At 44.6% G+C, this 16,335-nt stretch overlaps 1 long non-coding RNA gene across 1 annotated transcript in view; it reads right to left on the bottom strand.

Moving 5' to 3' along the window:
- Positions 1 to 1,466: 1,466 nt before the first annotated feature.
- LOC132333449 (uncharacterized) overlaps positions 1,467 to 16,335 on the bottom strand; it is a 73,770-nt gene continuing 58,901 nt past the window's right edge. Inside the window, exons 2-3 of the long non-coding RNA XR_009488160.1 lie at positions 5,246 to 5,346; positions 1,467 to 1,998 (exon numbers count right to left, since the gene is read on the bottom strand). This is a non-coding gene — a long non-coding RNA (uncharacterized LOC132333449). The remainder of the gene's footprint in view (positions 1,999 to 5,245; positions 5,347 to 16,335) is intronic.

Here is a 16,335-nt window from a genome sequence, read left to right as displayed (position 1 = left end):
CACTGATAATTCCAATTCTTTGGGTTCTGATGGCTGGGCATGTTTGTGTATAATTTACCTTAGTCTGGCAGCCTCAGTTTAAGAAGACATTAAAGAAGTCAGCCTATAAGAAACTAAGATCCTGTGATTTCCATCATCTTAAAGGGCAGATAAGGCCTCTTTAAGCTACTGGTGACAACCTGACAGCTCAGAGACAAGCAGGCACTTGGTTTAACATCAGAGCACAGAGGTCTGCCTCAGCTGATGCCCAGGGTCACCCCACAGCATGGCCCACCCAGGAGATTCCTCCTTGGGCACATGGAACAGACAGGGGCTGGGGCCAGCTCAGCTGACAGTGGGAAAATGCCCACATGGGAGAAGCAGGCACAGCAGAGCTGTACAGGATGGCTCTCAGTGCTGCCTACAACAGATCTTTCAAAAACATAAAATTTTAGCATCTAAACACTTTTAATCTTGAACAGTAACTTTCAAAGCTGATCAGACAGAGCCAAGGAGTTGTTTGATGCCTGAAACACCTGGAAGAAATTCCTGCACCCCCATTTGGTCATCATATTCAAGATGTTTCTCCCCTTTTCTGACTCTGTTTAGTCTTTAAACAAGAGAAATGCCCTTCAGTGATGCCATCACACCGTGCTGCTGGATAAAACCCGGCCTCACAAATTCTAAGAAATCAATTTTGCACAGATGAATCCTGCCACCTTTGATATGCAGAATTTGTACATAGCAGAGGGGAAGTCTGGCAATGAATTCCTATTGCTTAAAATCTGATCTCGATGCACAAAGCGAAGCCCTGAGATTAGAGAAACGCATTTGCTTCTGGGAAATATTCTACATGCAGGAACGTGCTCAGAAGGCAGCTCTTCCTAGCACAGGATTGTGATCTCTATCTGCAGCCCTTTGTTCAGAAGCAGAAAAAGGAGGGAAAAGTGGAGAGATCTGGGTAAGAGGCTTCAAACTTACTGATACAGCTCCAAAGCTTTCATAACTTGCTCCCACTCCTGCACAGGCAGGAGACCCACAGAAGCAATTCTCCAAATGAACCCTCAGAAATCATTTCTTCATCTAATTAAAATCTCTTATGATCCACATAATCCAAGAATAGCAGATGACAGAGCATTACTGTCCACCTGTTTTTGTGTATAAGCAGAAGTGGAACAAAAGACAGTTCAAGTGAAGATTTCCAAATACAGAGACATGCCCAGGTTCTACCAGATGATTCCTAAAGGTTGATTTAATCAGGGCTGACACTCTTTTAAGGACCCAGTCAACCTTTCTTAAGTGATGCAAAATAAATGGGGGCAAAACTCACATTAATCTGAAACTGAACTCTTAGGCTTTATGAAAGCTGACATCTGCATATGAGAAAATTACACATGGGTGATCAAAGTTTCCCTCTGACATGATCTATTTCCATATTTATAGATTTGAGGATTTTATGTTTGCCAGCAGACACACATTCCTCACACACACTGGGCACACTCCTCAAGGCCCATCCTGGAAAGATGTTCTGCAGACTCCAGGCCTGAACCTCCTGCTGCTGCCTGCACTGGGGAGCAGGATTTGGTGAGGGAAGGGCTCACATTTGCTTCATGACCGTGTCCATCAAAGTGTCCATGCAGATCAGAGCCACTCTGATGGTCACACAAGGGCTCAAGGTGCAAGTGCAGCATCCCCCAGCAGCTCCCCTCCTCCAGGGTGATGGAACAACAACAAACCCAAACTGATGCCTGCAGAGGTTTATGTTCACAAAACAGTGGCCAACTACTCTGAATTGATGCAAGCCTCCCGGTGCCAATGAAGATATTTAAGCAACCAAACCTCTGCAGCCAGGAATTACAGCTGGTTTCCTTACCCTGGAGACAATTAATTAACTCCCATTAGCTGAGCAGGAGCTCAGGGAACAGGCAAGCTGAAAAGAAAGGTTGTCCTGTGATGATGGGATTGATCTCTTAGGGCATGATGTCCCACCAGCAAAGCACAGAGCTCATCCCAAATTCCCTGAAAGACACAGAAAGAAAGACACTTTTGGTGTCTGTATTTATCCAGACACCAAAAGTCCTTCCAGCACCTTGATCCTGAATTCTGAGCAGCCTCAGGAAACACACACAGTATCAATGACCTCTCCCCATATCTGGCCATCCACAGGCACAGGACAGAAGCCTCCTGATGAAACACACTCAAACTGGTCTTTCCAAAGTGTGCACCAGCACAGATGTGCTGACAAATGTGTGCTGCAACTGGCAATGTTGTTTCCTCTGCCTTCAGTATCACTGCATCCAGAATTACTTCCACATTATTTTCTTAGGCCAAGACCTTCAGGGAGAAATAGAAGGGAAGAAGTGAGGGGAGTGTAACAATCTCTCTGTTAAATCCGCCTCATGTGGGAGCACATGAAGCCAGAGGAGTGTGCTGCCTCATGCTGTGAGTGTGAGTCTCAGCTTTTGGCAGTGGAACAAAACCCTGGGAGCAGTCTGGAGGCATTCATATGTTTTGCTGCTTGCTTTGGCTACTGTCAAAGCAGCCTAAGCCCTGTGTGCTCTTTACAGAAATATGTTTGCATGGCATTTTTCTGAAAAGGGTCACAATGAAAATACCTGCCATTTGGACTCCTCCACCCCCTCCTTAGAAAAAAAAAAAAAAAGTTATTAAAAAAAGCTGGTTTTCACATTTTTCAAATAACAACGGCAGCCTTATCCATCAGGAAAATCAAAACAACTGGTTAAAATTATTCTTTTCTAGACTACCCTCTGCAGGTCTCATTTTTTATTCATCACAGCAGATATTCTCTCCTCTCTGAGACCTTACCAGGATATAAAATATATTCAGACTTTGCTGCCTAAGGAAGGCCTGAAAGCCTTCAGAGCTCTTCTGAGGCCATGCATTTGACATGGGAGGAAGGCAGCCCACCTGAACCAGCTCTTCCAGAAGTTACAAGGCAGCAGCAGATGGCTGTGGGGCATCAACCCAACACTCACTCTGCTTCTGAAGCTAATTTAGCAGCCTGCAATGACTTCTCTGCTGCCTTGGCTGGGCAGCCCCTGGTGTATTTTGAAGTTGTACTTTGACTTTTGGTGCCACACAGAATCCATTTTGTTCCAGCTCTCCAAAATGCCTGGATTGGAAGTGGAGCTCTGATCAGCTGTCTAATTACCCTCAATACCTGACACTGCTTTGTGTGGGCAATTCAGGGTTAGGAATGGTCACCAGTTACCTGAGTTAGATCCCCTCTGGAATGAGTGCTCAGGACAGTGGGAGCACATGGGAGAGGGAGGGCTTTAATCATGAACCAAATTACAGCCTGGACCATGAGCCAGTTGTTCTGATGAGCTGTCCCAAGAGGGGCAGAAGAAAGGAAGCAAATCAAGAGCACATCACTTAGGAAATTTCCATCATCACCGAGTTCACTTTACACCTGAAGTGACAGGAATTAAATTATCCTGCTGCTATTCCCCCAGGAGATCAGAAAGAGCTGTTAAAATGTCCCCATGAGTCCAAACCCAGTTTCTCTCAGTCCTGTTCATTGTTGCAACTCTTCAAGTCTGCTCCAGCTTCCACTGGCTCAAACTTTCTCCTAGTGCTGTAAAAGATGTGAAGTATGGCAGAAAGGGCAAAGGAGCTGGATTTGATTGTTCTGGGTCTTTGCTCATGGTCCGATTGAAATATGAGGCATTATCTACTCTTCCTTTGCATCAGAGGAGCCTCAAACCACCATGAACCCCTTTGAGGCTCTCTGATAATGCACTTCTGCAAGTATTTCACAATCAAAATGAGTCTTGGTATTTCTGAAAGATGCCAGAATCATGCCAGCACATCTGCTTAGGCTGGATGACTGACTCATTTGGCCAAGGCCTGCTGCCTCTGTTTCCCTTTCCTAATAAAATAAGGATAAAAATTAAACCCTCAGTTGACTGAAGTTCTCATCCCAGTTCCACATATTTTTTCCTCCATTTTTTTAATGGCCTTCAAGAAAGGAGAATGCTTGGGGTTTTTTCACTGCTGTCATTCTCATCTGTTGTTCATCACAAAACAGATTGAGGGATTTTATTGATACTGATATGTGTCTGATCTTTACACATCAGAAACCAAGGCAGAAAAGCATTTTGGAATGTGAAAAATACAGGAGATATAAAGAAGGAATGGAATGGAACAGAAAAGGGGAAATTCTATGTGAAATATAGTTTATTAAGGAAAATGCTGAGAAAACTCATCCTGAGCTTGAGATAACAACATGTATTAAATAAAATAAAGTGGCCTCTGCAAGTGGAATACAATGAGGAACACTCTAGGATCTTTCCTAAGGTATCAGCTATGTAGGAAAAGCACTGGAAGATATCACTCAGTGAAACAGGTAGGAGAATATATTAAAGGGGCGTGTAAAAGAGTTTTAATTTAATTAGATCATGGCCTGATGATGGGCACTGGCCCTTCATCTGCATGGTGCCTTAGTTTTAGCTCTCTCTGGAAGGCAGAGTAGGGAAAATGGATTGGGTAGGTTGTCTTTAAGGTGTAGAACAGAGAGAGCAATGTCATCTGTAAAAAAAATCACAAGTGCAACCACTGCAAGACTGTCTTTGTTTCCCAAATCTGTTGAAGCTGTGGTGTGTTTTACACATTAACTTCTCCATCCCATGGGCAGCACAGGGCCAGATGATGCTGAGGTGATAGGTCACTGAGGCAATAAAGCTATGCCTTATTAATGTCTGTGCTCCTAAAAAATGCACCCCCAAATTCCTTCCAGACATTCAACCGCGTGATGGAAGTTTTATTTGTGGGTTAAACCATAGAGCAAACTGCAACCCTCCTGCCCTCTTAAATCATGCAGCCTCCTTGGAATGACTAAAATTCCCTCTGAGTTGCATTACCCAGAGTTTGTAAATGTCTGGAAGGCATAAACCACTAACGCATGTAATTTTTCTTTTCTCTCCCGCCATTTCTCCAGCTTTCTCACACAGATCTCTGCTTTTTCCCAACCACTTCAAGAACGGGATAGATTTCTGTCCCAAACCCCATGCACTATCTCTCCTCATCCAGGGAGTCAGATTTCACTGAGATTCAAAACATGCTTGCTCCCTGAACAAATTGGACATTCCTTTTTGCCCTGCCCGGGGCTCTCTGCTCCAAACCAGGTGTGACTTGGAGTGGGCACCCCCAGGGTTCCCTCCAGGGAGGGTTGGAAGGCCTTGAAGAGAAGTTATTGATTGACTACAGCCAGGAGCAAATACCTCCATGCACATGCATCACCTACCCTGTTCCTTTGGATCCTCTCCTTGGATGAGGTGTTCCCATGCAAAGCTGGTTCTGCCTCTTCCCACAGGCTTCCTTCTGCCCAGCACTGAAGGTTTCCTCCTGCAGAAGACACACAACAAACCTGTTCAGCAGTTCTATTCTGCTCCCCATCCCTTCTGCCAGGTTCACTTTGCATACTGTCTAGGACTGGTTCCCAAGGATATTTTTCACACACAAGGAGCTTCTATCCCCTCTGAATACTCTCAAGTTAATAGCATATTCAGAAGGCACTTATTTCTGTACTCTTCTTTCAAAGTAAGGCACTCAAAAGCCTCCAACACCAAAGCCAAGGTGATCTGGGACACTTCACCTTTAATTTTGTGTCTCTCCAGCTCACTAAGATAACATGCTCTGCATCAAAATCTGTTGCTTGGGTTTGAGCACTTGGATTAATTTTATGCATAAGCTTTACCTGGATCTCTCTCAAAAAGAATTTTACAGTCCTCCTGCAGAGGAGCTTAGCATGAGCTCAGGCACTGCATCTCATCCTTTCTTAATGCAAACTGTTACATCTCAGACCTGTGTGCACCCAAGGCCTTCTCTCTGAGTCACCAAATCCATGCAAGAGTTACTCACAACCACCACACTAAAATCACTCTCACCTCTGAAGAGCAGAGCTAAGAATTCTGACATAAAATACCTCTGGTAAAAAGCAAAGGGGAAAAAAATGTCCCTCTCCTCTCAGTTTTATACTCAGAGGGATGACAATAATAAAGTAACAATGTTTTTTATAAATCTGTGTGACACTTTAGCTGTCTCAGCTACTTATCCTTGAAATTTAAAACTCCACTTTATATTCTGTTCCAGGCTTAACCTCCAGAAAACTTTATAACAAGAAATGGAATTTTCTTGACTTCTTGTAGTGTTTACACCTCTGAAAGGTGATGACTATTAAGTTGGCAGCATCTCCAAGAATCAAAAACAGACTAATCACTTAACATACACAGACAGGCTGAATGCAGATAAGGATATGAAAATCAACTTGCTTTTCAAAACTCACATTGACAAGTCAAAACTTCTTCCATTTATGACATTAATTCAGAACAACAGGGAGGTTCAGACAGAAATACACAATTTTGGCAGGGATTTCCAAAAAAGACAATGATACTAAAGGTGGGTGAGGGAGGAAAGTAAATTAAACACAAGACTTCTGAGGCTGAATAGTTTGATATAAATGTAGCTTGGTGAATCTTGCAGGGGGGTGTTTTCACATGTGTTCCCTTGCTCCTTGAACCTTTTCCCCCATGTCCTCAAGGTCAGTGATTTGTAACCACACATTGCAGTCTTGGCTTTGACCCTCAAAACCCCATCTTTAAGATTTTAGTTCTTGTTTACTTCAAAGGCAGGAACTATGCACAGCACTGCAGCTCCTGCCTTGGATCTCACAAGTCTCTACCACCAGCTGGCAAATACCTGTGTGCCAATGAGCTCCTGTGTCTGCTGTACCTGGGACTCCTGGAGTGGATAAATAAACACTGAAGTGGCACGACTAGTTCTGCATGAAATCAGTGAATAGGCTGATTTGGTATATGCTAACAAACCTCTGCTCCATTCATTCCCTCCTCCTTCCTTCTGTTAAGAGGATTCCTTGGGCTCTTTTTTTTTAAATTATGACCCTCACTTTTTAAATAAGCAAGGATACTTCTCAACCCTGTGTATTTCTTTGAAGCTCTGCTCATTGCAGCTAATCACTTAATTGTGGGTTGGTTGGAGATACCAGGCATTCCAGATGAGCTTCTCCATGCACCAGGCAATCAAACCCTGCCAGATTTCCCAACTGAGCTCAGCTGGGTGGAGAGAACTCCGGTGGCTTTGGCAAGTCAGCTGCTCCCACCACCCACACCTGCACAGCCCCATTGGTGCCTTTTTCTTCTTTCTTCTCCCCCTCGTCCCACCCACCGTGGCAGCTGGGCCAGGAGGGGAATTTGTAGTTCAGCAGTTCAAAAGAAAGCTGGTTCTGACAGCGGTGTCGGGGCACGGCTGCTCTGTTCTGACTTGCCTGCAGTGAGCAAGATGCTCCAGCTCTCAGCTCCCATCTGGAATCCTCCTGCTGTCACACCAGGCAGTGCCTGGCATTCCAGGCTGCCTCTTCAGCCTGCAGATGAGCAGAATTCTCTGCTGACATCTGAGGGAACTTGGTGCTGCCAGGCAGATGGGAGCCGAGGCACCAAAAAATCCACCCTCTCAGCTTTTCCAAAGCAACACAATAATACCATGCAGGCTCCATGGCTACATAAAGCTCCAGTGAATTTGGGATAAGAAACAAAATAAAAGCAAAGGCCTTCAGCTTTAAAAGCACCTCAAACAATGTAAGGACTTATTTTTCCTGTTGTATTATTTTTACGACTGTTTTTATTCTCCTTACAAAATGCTCAGCATTCAAGCAATATTAAAAGCACCTGAACATTGAACATTCAAAAGGACACAGCCAACACTTGAAACTTTTTTCCTTCCCTTTTATCTACACCTATGAAAAAAAAAAAAGCAGAATGAAAACACAAGTTAATATTCCTGGAAAACAAAAAAAAAAGCTTTTCTGCCTCTAGACTCCCAGCTGCCTTTCAACACAGCTACAAAAATGCACTCCCTGAAGTCCTGCTGACACTCTTTGTTGATTATGGTGCACAGGGATTACCTGACCTGATAAAGCTGAGTTTCTTCCCCTCCTAGTGGGGCAGTGCTCATTTCTGGATGCAAACAGAGTTGTTCAAGAGAAGCACAGCAAAGATAGGAAAAAAAATTGAATGGTATATTCCTTCCTACAGAGCATGGAAAATAAACAGGATATATAAGTGGGAAGTCATTCTTTCCTTCTATTTCCTTGCAAATCATCTCTATTGGCTGCAAACTCAGCACTTCAGCTGGCAAGCAGGCAAAAACCTGCCCAAGAAAATGTGATGCCCTGGTGCCAAGGTCACTTGGGCCATTTTCCCCAGGAGGTTCAGGCATTAATCTAAGGTCAGACACCTCCTGTGTGAAGCCAGTACAGGAAAGCTGGAGTCTCACCTACTTCTACCTCACCAACCATGGTTTGGAAACAAATATAATTAACACTAAGGGAAGAATCTAATTCAACTTTGTTGTGAAATGTGATGGTGTTTGTTTAGTGCTCAGCATTCTGCTCCCTCCAAAGAACACTCTCCCTCCATCTTCACAAGCCCATGGGATAAACAGAGGCCCAGGGATGGTGACAAACCAGACTGAATCGAGCTTGTGTTTATTATGTCCTCATTTTACCCCCTGCCTTATCTGTAATTAAAATCTCTGAAATATTTTGAACTTTTCTCTTATCTCAGCCATGGCACAGCCCCTGGATGTGATGAGTTGAAGCAAAACCTCTTGGAGGGATTTGGGCTGGCAAAAGGGAGGAATCTCTACCTGCTTATCATTTTTGTTTGGCAGGATTAAAAACGATCGTAGCCAAGCACTGCTTGCAATCTTTCATAATAATGTGGTTTATTTTGGTCAGCAGGGTGACTCTATCTGGTTGTGGTTGAGATCAAGCTGTGGTTTTCCAAAGTGACTGACCAAGTTTCTCTCAGCAGTTTGCTTCTGCAATGCTAAGTACATGGCTGTGTAACCCCAGAAACTTCAGGGAGGTACGGGGAGGGCTCTATGAACCAAACCAATCTGAGCAGTGCTGCTCTTGGCAGTATCAAAATACGACCCATGTGGCTGGCTTGATTCTTTGGTACGTCCACAAATTCCCCTCCATGGGGACTATAAAGCACAAACTAACATTTTAATTTGTGACAAACAGTTGCTCAAAGTAATTTACTGTGAAAAGATCTGAAGTAACTCAGCACCAGCCTTATTCTGATTTTTTTTTTTTTTTTTTATTTCTACTATCTGTAATTACAGGCACGAAATCCAGGTAATAAGTGGGTTATATTTTCTGCTAAGAAAATGATGTCTATAATTACAGGCACATGTTCAGCTGAGATACTGTGGTATCCAGTGCTTCCACAAAGATGATAATTGTCAACCTTTGCACTGTAATTAAGTCTAAATGGGAATCCTAATCATTTTCCAAATGAGCAAACAGTAAGCCTATCTTGATTGGCTCTGTTGTGGCAATGAATGAAACTGATTTACTCTATGAGTTAATTAAGTTTTATGAAATCCCATGCCCCCCTCTCCTCCAAACCCACGTTGTCAGCAAATATTTGAGCTAATTAGTTCTGTATTGTTTTAGTGCTGTGTGATAGCATTACCTGCATTGTCCCATTAATTATCCCTTGGTTTTCTGCAACCTTGATTTCAATTTTTCTCCCTTGGAGCAACTCCTTTGCCTTTGATTCACCTGTTCCCTGGGCTCACAGGCTTCTTTTGCCTTTGAGGCTCATGCTTTCAGCAGGGCTCACAAACAAAAGGGGATGCTGTGCACTTTGGTGCTCAGCTTTCCTAACAAATGCTCTTTATGCCTCTGAGGGTGACCTAAAGGCTCGGTGTAAGTGAGCACATCTCCAGGCTTGCTGTGCCCTCCCATCCATGTGGGACACTTTTTCCCATCAAATGCCAGTGCAGGCAGCCCAGCAGGACTCTGCTCAGCCTGGACCACACGGGGAGGGAGAGTGGATGGCTGGAGGCACCGTGTCATCCCAGGGAAGATGTTATGGTACATGAGCCAGCCAGAACCAATGGAACCTGCCCTTGCCCTCTGCTCCCACATTAAACACAACATAATTGTTTTGGAAGTGTTCAAAACTTGCGTGGATGTGGCACTTGGGGATATGGCTTGGAGGAGCTGGGTTAGCAGTCGGACTCTGTGATCTCAGAGGAGTTTTCCAACCATAAAGATTCTATCATTCCATATCATTAAATCAGCTGCAGTTAGAGAGGCCATTTGGAGTCTCAGGTTGATTTGCTCCATGCCTAGCAATTAGCATGTAACTGTGCAGAAGAGTCAAGAAACTCCTCCACATCTCATCCTCAGTCTCCCCAGAAAGCCACAGACAGATATGGGCTCAGGTAGAGGTTGGTAGGAGCTGCCACAGCTGGGAGTGGAGAAGAAGAATTTTGGATCCCCTCACCAGCCAATAGAGCACAGGCACACTGGGGCAATACATGCACACTGATTTACTATCTGTGAAGACCAGATTTTGTTCCCCACTATCTCTGCTCCCTTTGCTTTCTCCCCCCAGTTTTCCTAGAAGAACATATTTATTCTTCCTTTCACGAAGGACTTGAGCTGCAGAATAAATGCAGAGTAAAGTGTTTCCAATGCACTTGCTCAAATATAAAGATTTGTGCAATTTAGTGGAAAAAATCACAGACTGAAAAAATATATGTGCTTCCTGTGGCAAGAGCACCTGAAAGGCAATGAAATTCCATTACCTGAAACAAGTCCATAAACAGCATTACATAGCAGCCACTTGTCAGTGCTGGATGCAGTTTGTGGGAAGCCACTAATTGCAGCTTTCATAAAAGGGTTTGACTCCCTTCCAGGCTGATGCACGGAGCATTCCAAGTGGTGATTTAGGAGCTGCAGGAAGCCAAATGCCCCAGCCACAGGGGAAAGCTGCCACTTGCAGCCTCCCTCAGGAGAGCTCCCCAGCTGAGCAAGGTGTTGGCCACTTCCTGACAAGTGCCTTCCATCCTGTCAGGGTCTCCTCCTCCAGCAGGGCCGCCCTAAAAATCAGGGATCTGGGGGAGCAGGAATGGCAGCGACCATAACGGGCAGCCCGTGCGTCCAGCAGATCCCTGGGATTTAATATCATGGCAGAGCTAGGCAGAAAGACTAAGATTGCCATCTGTTTGCCTAAAAAGAGACAATGAATGTCCCCTGAGATGTGATTCTCAAGAGTCTGTGGTCCTAGCACAGAGAATACTGGACCTACAGAATCATCCTCCTTCCTGGACAGACAGCTGGAGGTCAGGTGGGGCACGGTGAGCAACCCAAGAAATTTGGGATGGTTAGGCAACACCCATGGCACAAATTACTTTCCCATGGCCATACAATGAGCCTGCAGCAGAAGCTGCTTTTCCAGTCTAAGGCTTTAGCAAAAGACCTTTCTTCCTGATTACCTTTCTTCTTATGTAACCTGGGCTCCCTTGGAGAACAAATGAAATTTAAGTCAAAAGCATTATCTCCGTTCTGAATCCAAAACACACAGGCCTCACCTCTGACCCCAGCATTGCTTCATGCCTGGCCCCCTGGATCTATGGGGATGACACAACAGGACATGCTTGACTGGCAGGTGGGGAAGCTGGCATGCAGCAGTGTGATTCATCCCTCCTTTCAGAGCACACACAGAAGACAATCTGCTGATGTTTGGATAGTTTGCATGTCCTTATCTCGGTGGAACTTGTTCACACAAGCGAGGTTTGATTATTATGTTATCTTAAGCCTTGCCCTATACTTGTCCTAGTAGCTGAAAACAAGTTCTTTTAGCCAAGGGCTCCAAAATTCTCACCCTTTTTTAAAAAATAAAAATAAACAGATTGGTGAATTTTGAAAAAAAATTTAAAAAAAAAAAGGGAGAGAGAAGGAAAAAAGAAATAAAAAGGAAGAGAAAAAAACAGAACAGTATTTTCAGTGGCTCATGAGCTGGAAAAACAACATTTTTTAATGAGGGGAAAAAAAAAGATTAAGGCCACTCAGCAGCTGAAAAAGCAAGCACTTATTAAACCAAAATATTTAATGTTCACAGCCGTTCAATGGTTGGAAAAGCATGTTCTAATGACCATGTTTAATAATGTTTAGAGCCACCCAGGGCCTTGAAAAGCAACTTCTTGCCTAACTTTACAGAGCTGCTGATCCTAATAAATAACATGCATGTTGAACCCACATGTAGTGAATCAGATTCCCTGGCTCTTCTGGGGAGAAAAGGGTTAAAATCCTGAAGCAGAAGATGCCCCCCTACTTTAGGGTACCTGGTGGAAAGAGGAGGGGAAGGAAGCAAGTGCTGCAGAAAGAAGCTGGGATTTTTGCTATTCCAGGATCCAGAGGGTCACCACATTGTCTCCATGTGAGAAGTTGTGGAATAAATACAAGTTTTCTACTGCCAGGTTTGTGGTACTGCAGACACCCCCTGTGTTTTCACAAACTGGGAGCACTGGGGATTGCAACTGGGCAAAAGAGGCCAGGGACAGGCTTTTATCCGTGTTTCCAAGCAACCTATAACATAAAATTCTTCTTCAGTTTGATAATCTAATGCCTTGTCCTGGGGCAGAGTCCCAGCTTCATTCAAATTTCATCACATTGGCACAGAGGATATTTGCTGGGGAATGGTCCTGCTTTAGCTGTTCCTTGCTCAGAAACAGCCTGTACATATTGAAAATTGTCTTAATTCTGCTGCTCTGAAAAAAACACTCAGGGTTTGAGTGTGAGCTGAGGGGCTGTGGACCTCTGAACCCTTCAGCAGCACGACTGCCTTGCATTTGAGACAGCGCTGCAATTTGTTGTCAGCATTTCACACTCCTCTAATTTTCATTTGTGGAGAATGAATGCTCAGAGCCATCTTGTTGAGGGGATGCAGGGAGTCATTCCCATCCCTCTGGGCATCTGGAGCCTTTCCAGCAGCTCATCTGCTACCTGCAGAGCAATTTGTCTTTGCAAAAATATTTTGCCATTTAAAGCCACTAAGTGGCAGGGAAAAGCAAGCCCTGAAATACAGAAATGCACATTGTGCTGGTTCACACTGAGGGTTTTTAATGCAATTCAGGAACCCCTCCCAGAGACACCAGGCTGCTGCTGCTCAGAGCACCCTTTCAGCAGCTGAAAGAGGAGAAATCAACGGGTGTTAATCAAGGTATCAGATGAGAGGGAGATCAATCAACAGACAGAAATGGGACTGATCTGCTGGCATGATACCAGGCATGTGACCTGAGCAGATCAGGGCACAGCAGAGGCTCCCAGCACAGCACCAGGGTGACCATCAGCTGCAGGGTTTCAGCTCATGCCCACCTCACAGCAAGGACCAGCCCTGAGCTCAGCCTGTAATTGAGATGATGACAAGAATTGCTCTGAACATCTGACTTCAGCTGCCTCAAAGGAACTGACATTTCCTGGGCCAAGCTGGAATGTTTAATTTTGGGTGGCACTCATTTGCAGTGTCCCAGCTCATGGCAGTGACTCCAGCTGAAAGAAGGTTTCCATTCAGGATAGGACACACTAACCTGAATGCTTACAGTGGCACAGCCTCGCCCTCCAGCCCCAGGGACACAGGATTTTATTCAGAGGGAAAACACACTGGTTAGCTTTCCTGTGCTGAAATGCTAGCTTTGTGTTCCCAGCTAAAATGCACGTGCAGCTTTGGTGGAAAGCCATATCTGTGAGGACACAGCAAGTAACAATAAGGCAGCCAGTGATGGGGGCACCCCCAAGGCAGGATTTGGGGTTCAGGGGTTGGAGAAGAGGGTCACAATAAATCAGCAAGTATGCAGATGACTGAAGCTTTTAGGGAGCAGCACACTGGAAGATCACAGATCTGACACAGAGCCTAAGACATTTACCTCAAGAGATCATTTACAAAACTCATCTCTACATCACCCCATCCTGCCTGGTCCCCAGGAGCCCTTTGCAGCCCCCCTCAGTCCAAGGGCAACACTTCTCCCTGTGAACAAAGAATTTAACACAAAACTAGTTGGGTCTCACTGATGCCAGGACATCACACAAAGGAGTTTTACTGCTCCACAGCTGCAGACAACAGAAACTTTCAAATATAGGCTTCAAGTCCCTCTATTCCTTCCAGAGCAGGGCTGCAGGTGATCCCACCATGTCCACCCCCATGTCCACCATCTACCATGCCAAGGGGTGACATGTAAGAAAAGAACAGGGTCCTTCTCTCTCCTCAGTGTTCACAGCTGGAGATTTCAACCATCTCCTAGGTTCTGCACCCAGCTGGGTTGTCCTGTCCTTAGTGCAAGGCCCAAACTTTTGAGATTTTCCTAAAAATCCAGAGCTTTCAATACTGGCATCACTTAATGTAGAACTTTTTTTTTTTTTTTTTTGGATACCATGCAATTAAGAAACTGCCCTTTCCTCCCTCCTCTTCCCCCTATAAATTATTCTTAATTGGAGCTGAAATGGAAGTTACACTGATGCTAAAACACCAGGCAGAGAGGGCTGCAAAAGGTAAATGTGGGGAAGGTATTGATTGCTGTGGATCAGCCCAAAAGAAGGATCCTGGAGGGATAAAAAGAAAAACCAACACAAAGGACTGAAGGTAGCAGCTCAACAGGACACATCTGTTGCTGCTCCCAGCAACATTCAAGCATCCTGTAAGAAATTTGTGGTCACTTCTCATGGGACTTTTTCCCACTTTCTGCAAACATCCTGACAAAATCCTACAGCTTAGCGTCCCCAGCAGCTCCCACCACCTGCTCCCTCCAGCCCCAGGCTTGTCCAAGCTCTCACAGATCCTGTGCAGATGAGACCAGGCTGCAGGAATCCTGGGGAGGAAGCACATGTCTGTCTGTACATCTCAATGAAAAATGCCCCGGATCCAGTTTCCTCCCGTTAAGACCGTACCAAACACTGGTGCTGTTCTCTCCTCAGGAGCTCTAGGGAACCACCTTAAGCCCTGTGACAGTTCTGACAACAGCTGCAGCAAGATTAATGTTCCAACTGCATTAGTATCCTTAGTGGTACTAAGTGGTTTTTCATATATTTGCTCTTCCCCAGTGGTACTAGAGGATATTTACCCACTGGGAATGCTCCACTTTAAACAATAAAAGGACATGAGGCTGTTTTCTCCCATACCAAATTTTCACTCATGATTCACAATGAATTTACTGGGATTCATCACGATTTAGAGTAATGCAAGCAAAGCAAAAGAGAAATAAAACTCTGGATCTAGGGAGTAAGGATGTTACAGCAAAGAATGCTCTGCTGTAAAAGGATGCCCCAGCACCCTCCAAATTTCTCCTGCTCCAGGAAATTTTATAGGGTGAGAGCTGATGAGTAAACTGTATGGAGCAAGTTGAAAATCTCATGCCAAGAGAAGTCAAACACAGTAAACTGAACTGGCATGGTTAAGGGAAATGAAGGAAATGGAGGATGGATGGGGCTGTTGGTGTGAAAGCTGCACTTATGCTGAGCTCCAGTGGTAATTAATAAAGGAAATGGGGGCTGGCTGTGGTGGGAGATGAATGGAAACAAGCAGGATCCACGTTGTCCCAAGGAACAAGAAAATAGCCTTAGAATCTGCAAGTGTCATTACAGTGCAACAGGGGCTCACAAGAACACGAGGAGTTAAATCCTCCATTCACTTGACAGGACATTTTTTTTCTTCTCTCTGAGAAATAACCTGGACAGACTCTTTGGAACAGCTGTTTTCTACCATCCTTGTCATCTATTTTCCAAATTACCCAGATATTAAGTGATTATTTCTTATGATTTCAGCTCGAGAGCATCTGGATTTCTTGAAAACTCCCATCACTTCAGGTTTCCCTTCCACCTCCTTTGCATCCTGTCTTCTTCTCTTTGGTCTCAAAATTATTTTACCCCTAACATGCTGATATTCTTGAACTCTGAGATCTGGCAGGGCCTCAGTTCCAAGAGTACAGGCACACACACACACAGAGGAGAGGGTGTTAATTATTCATCATGAATACTGACTTTTTCAAAATCTTGCCCTTCTAGTTATAGTTCCAAGGGAAAGGACTATCTGAGTCAATTGTAAAATTTATCTTGTTGTACTATCATTCCTCAGAAGTCTTTAAGGAACATAAGCTCTGCAACCAGTGCTCAGTCCTGTGCTGAAATGAGGGAATTGCTCTCCTTCCCCTCCCATCTGCTGGATCTCTGTCCTAATGGTCAAATCCATGCCTTTGCTAACAAACCTGAGGCATATTCCAAAGGTGAGGCACTGTCTAGGATGCAGAGCACAGGCCTGAAGAGCTCAGTGCTGGAACATTTACCAGTAAGTGTGTGACCTGAAATTTAACACCAAACAACAGGATGGGCAGCATCAGCAAGGTGGTAAAGGCATAAATGATTGTACACATTAAAGAAATGAAAGATCATCTCCCAGCTCACAGCGTGATGCCCTTTCCAGGTTTGTAACAACATGGCATCTTGAGACTTTAATTGCAGCAAATATA

This window comes from Haemorhous mexicanus, chromosome 13 (assembly GCF_027477595.1).
Source record: "Haemorhous mexicanus isolate bHaeMex1 chromosome 13, bHaeMex1.pri, whole genome shotgun sequence".
NCBI lineage: Eukaryota > Metazoa > Chordata > Aves > Passeriformes > Fringillidae > Haemorhous > Haemorhous mexicanus.
The sequence above is the reverse complement of the archived record's forward strand: the minus strand, read 5'-3'. Positions and strand labels throughout refer to the sequence as shown.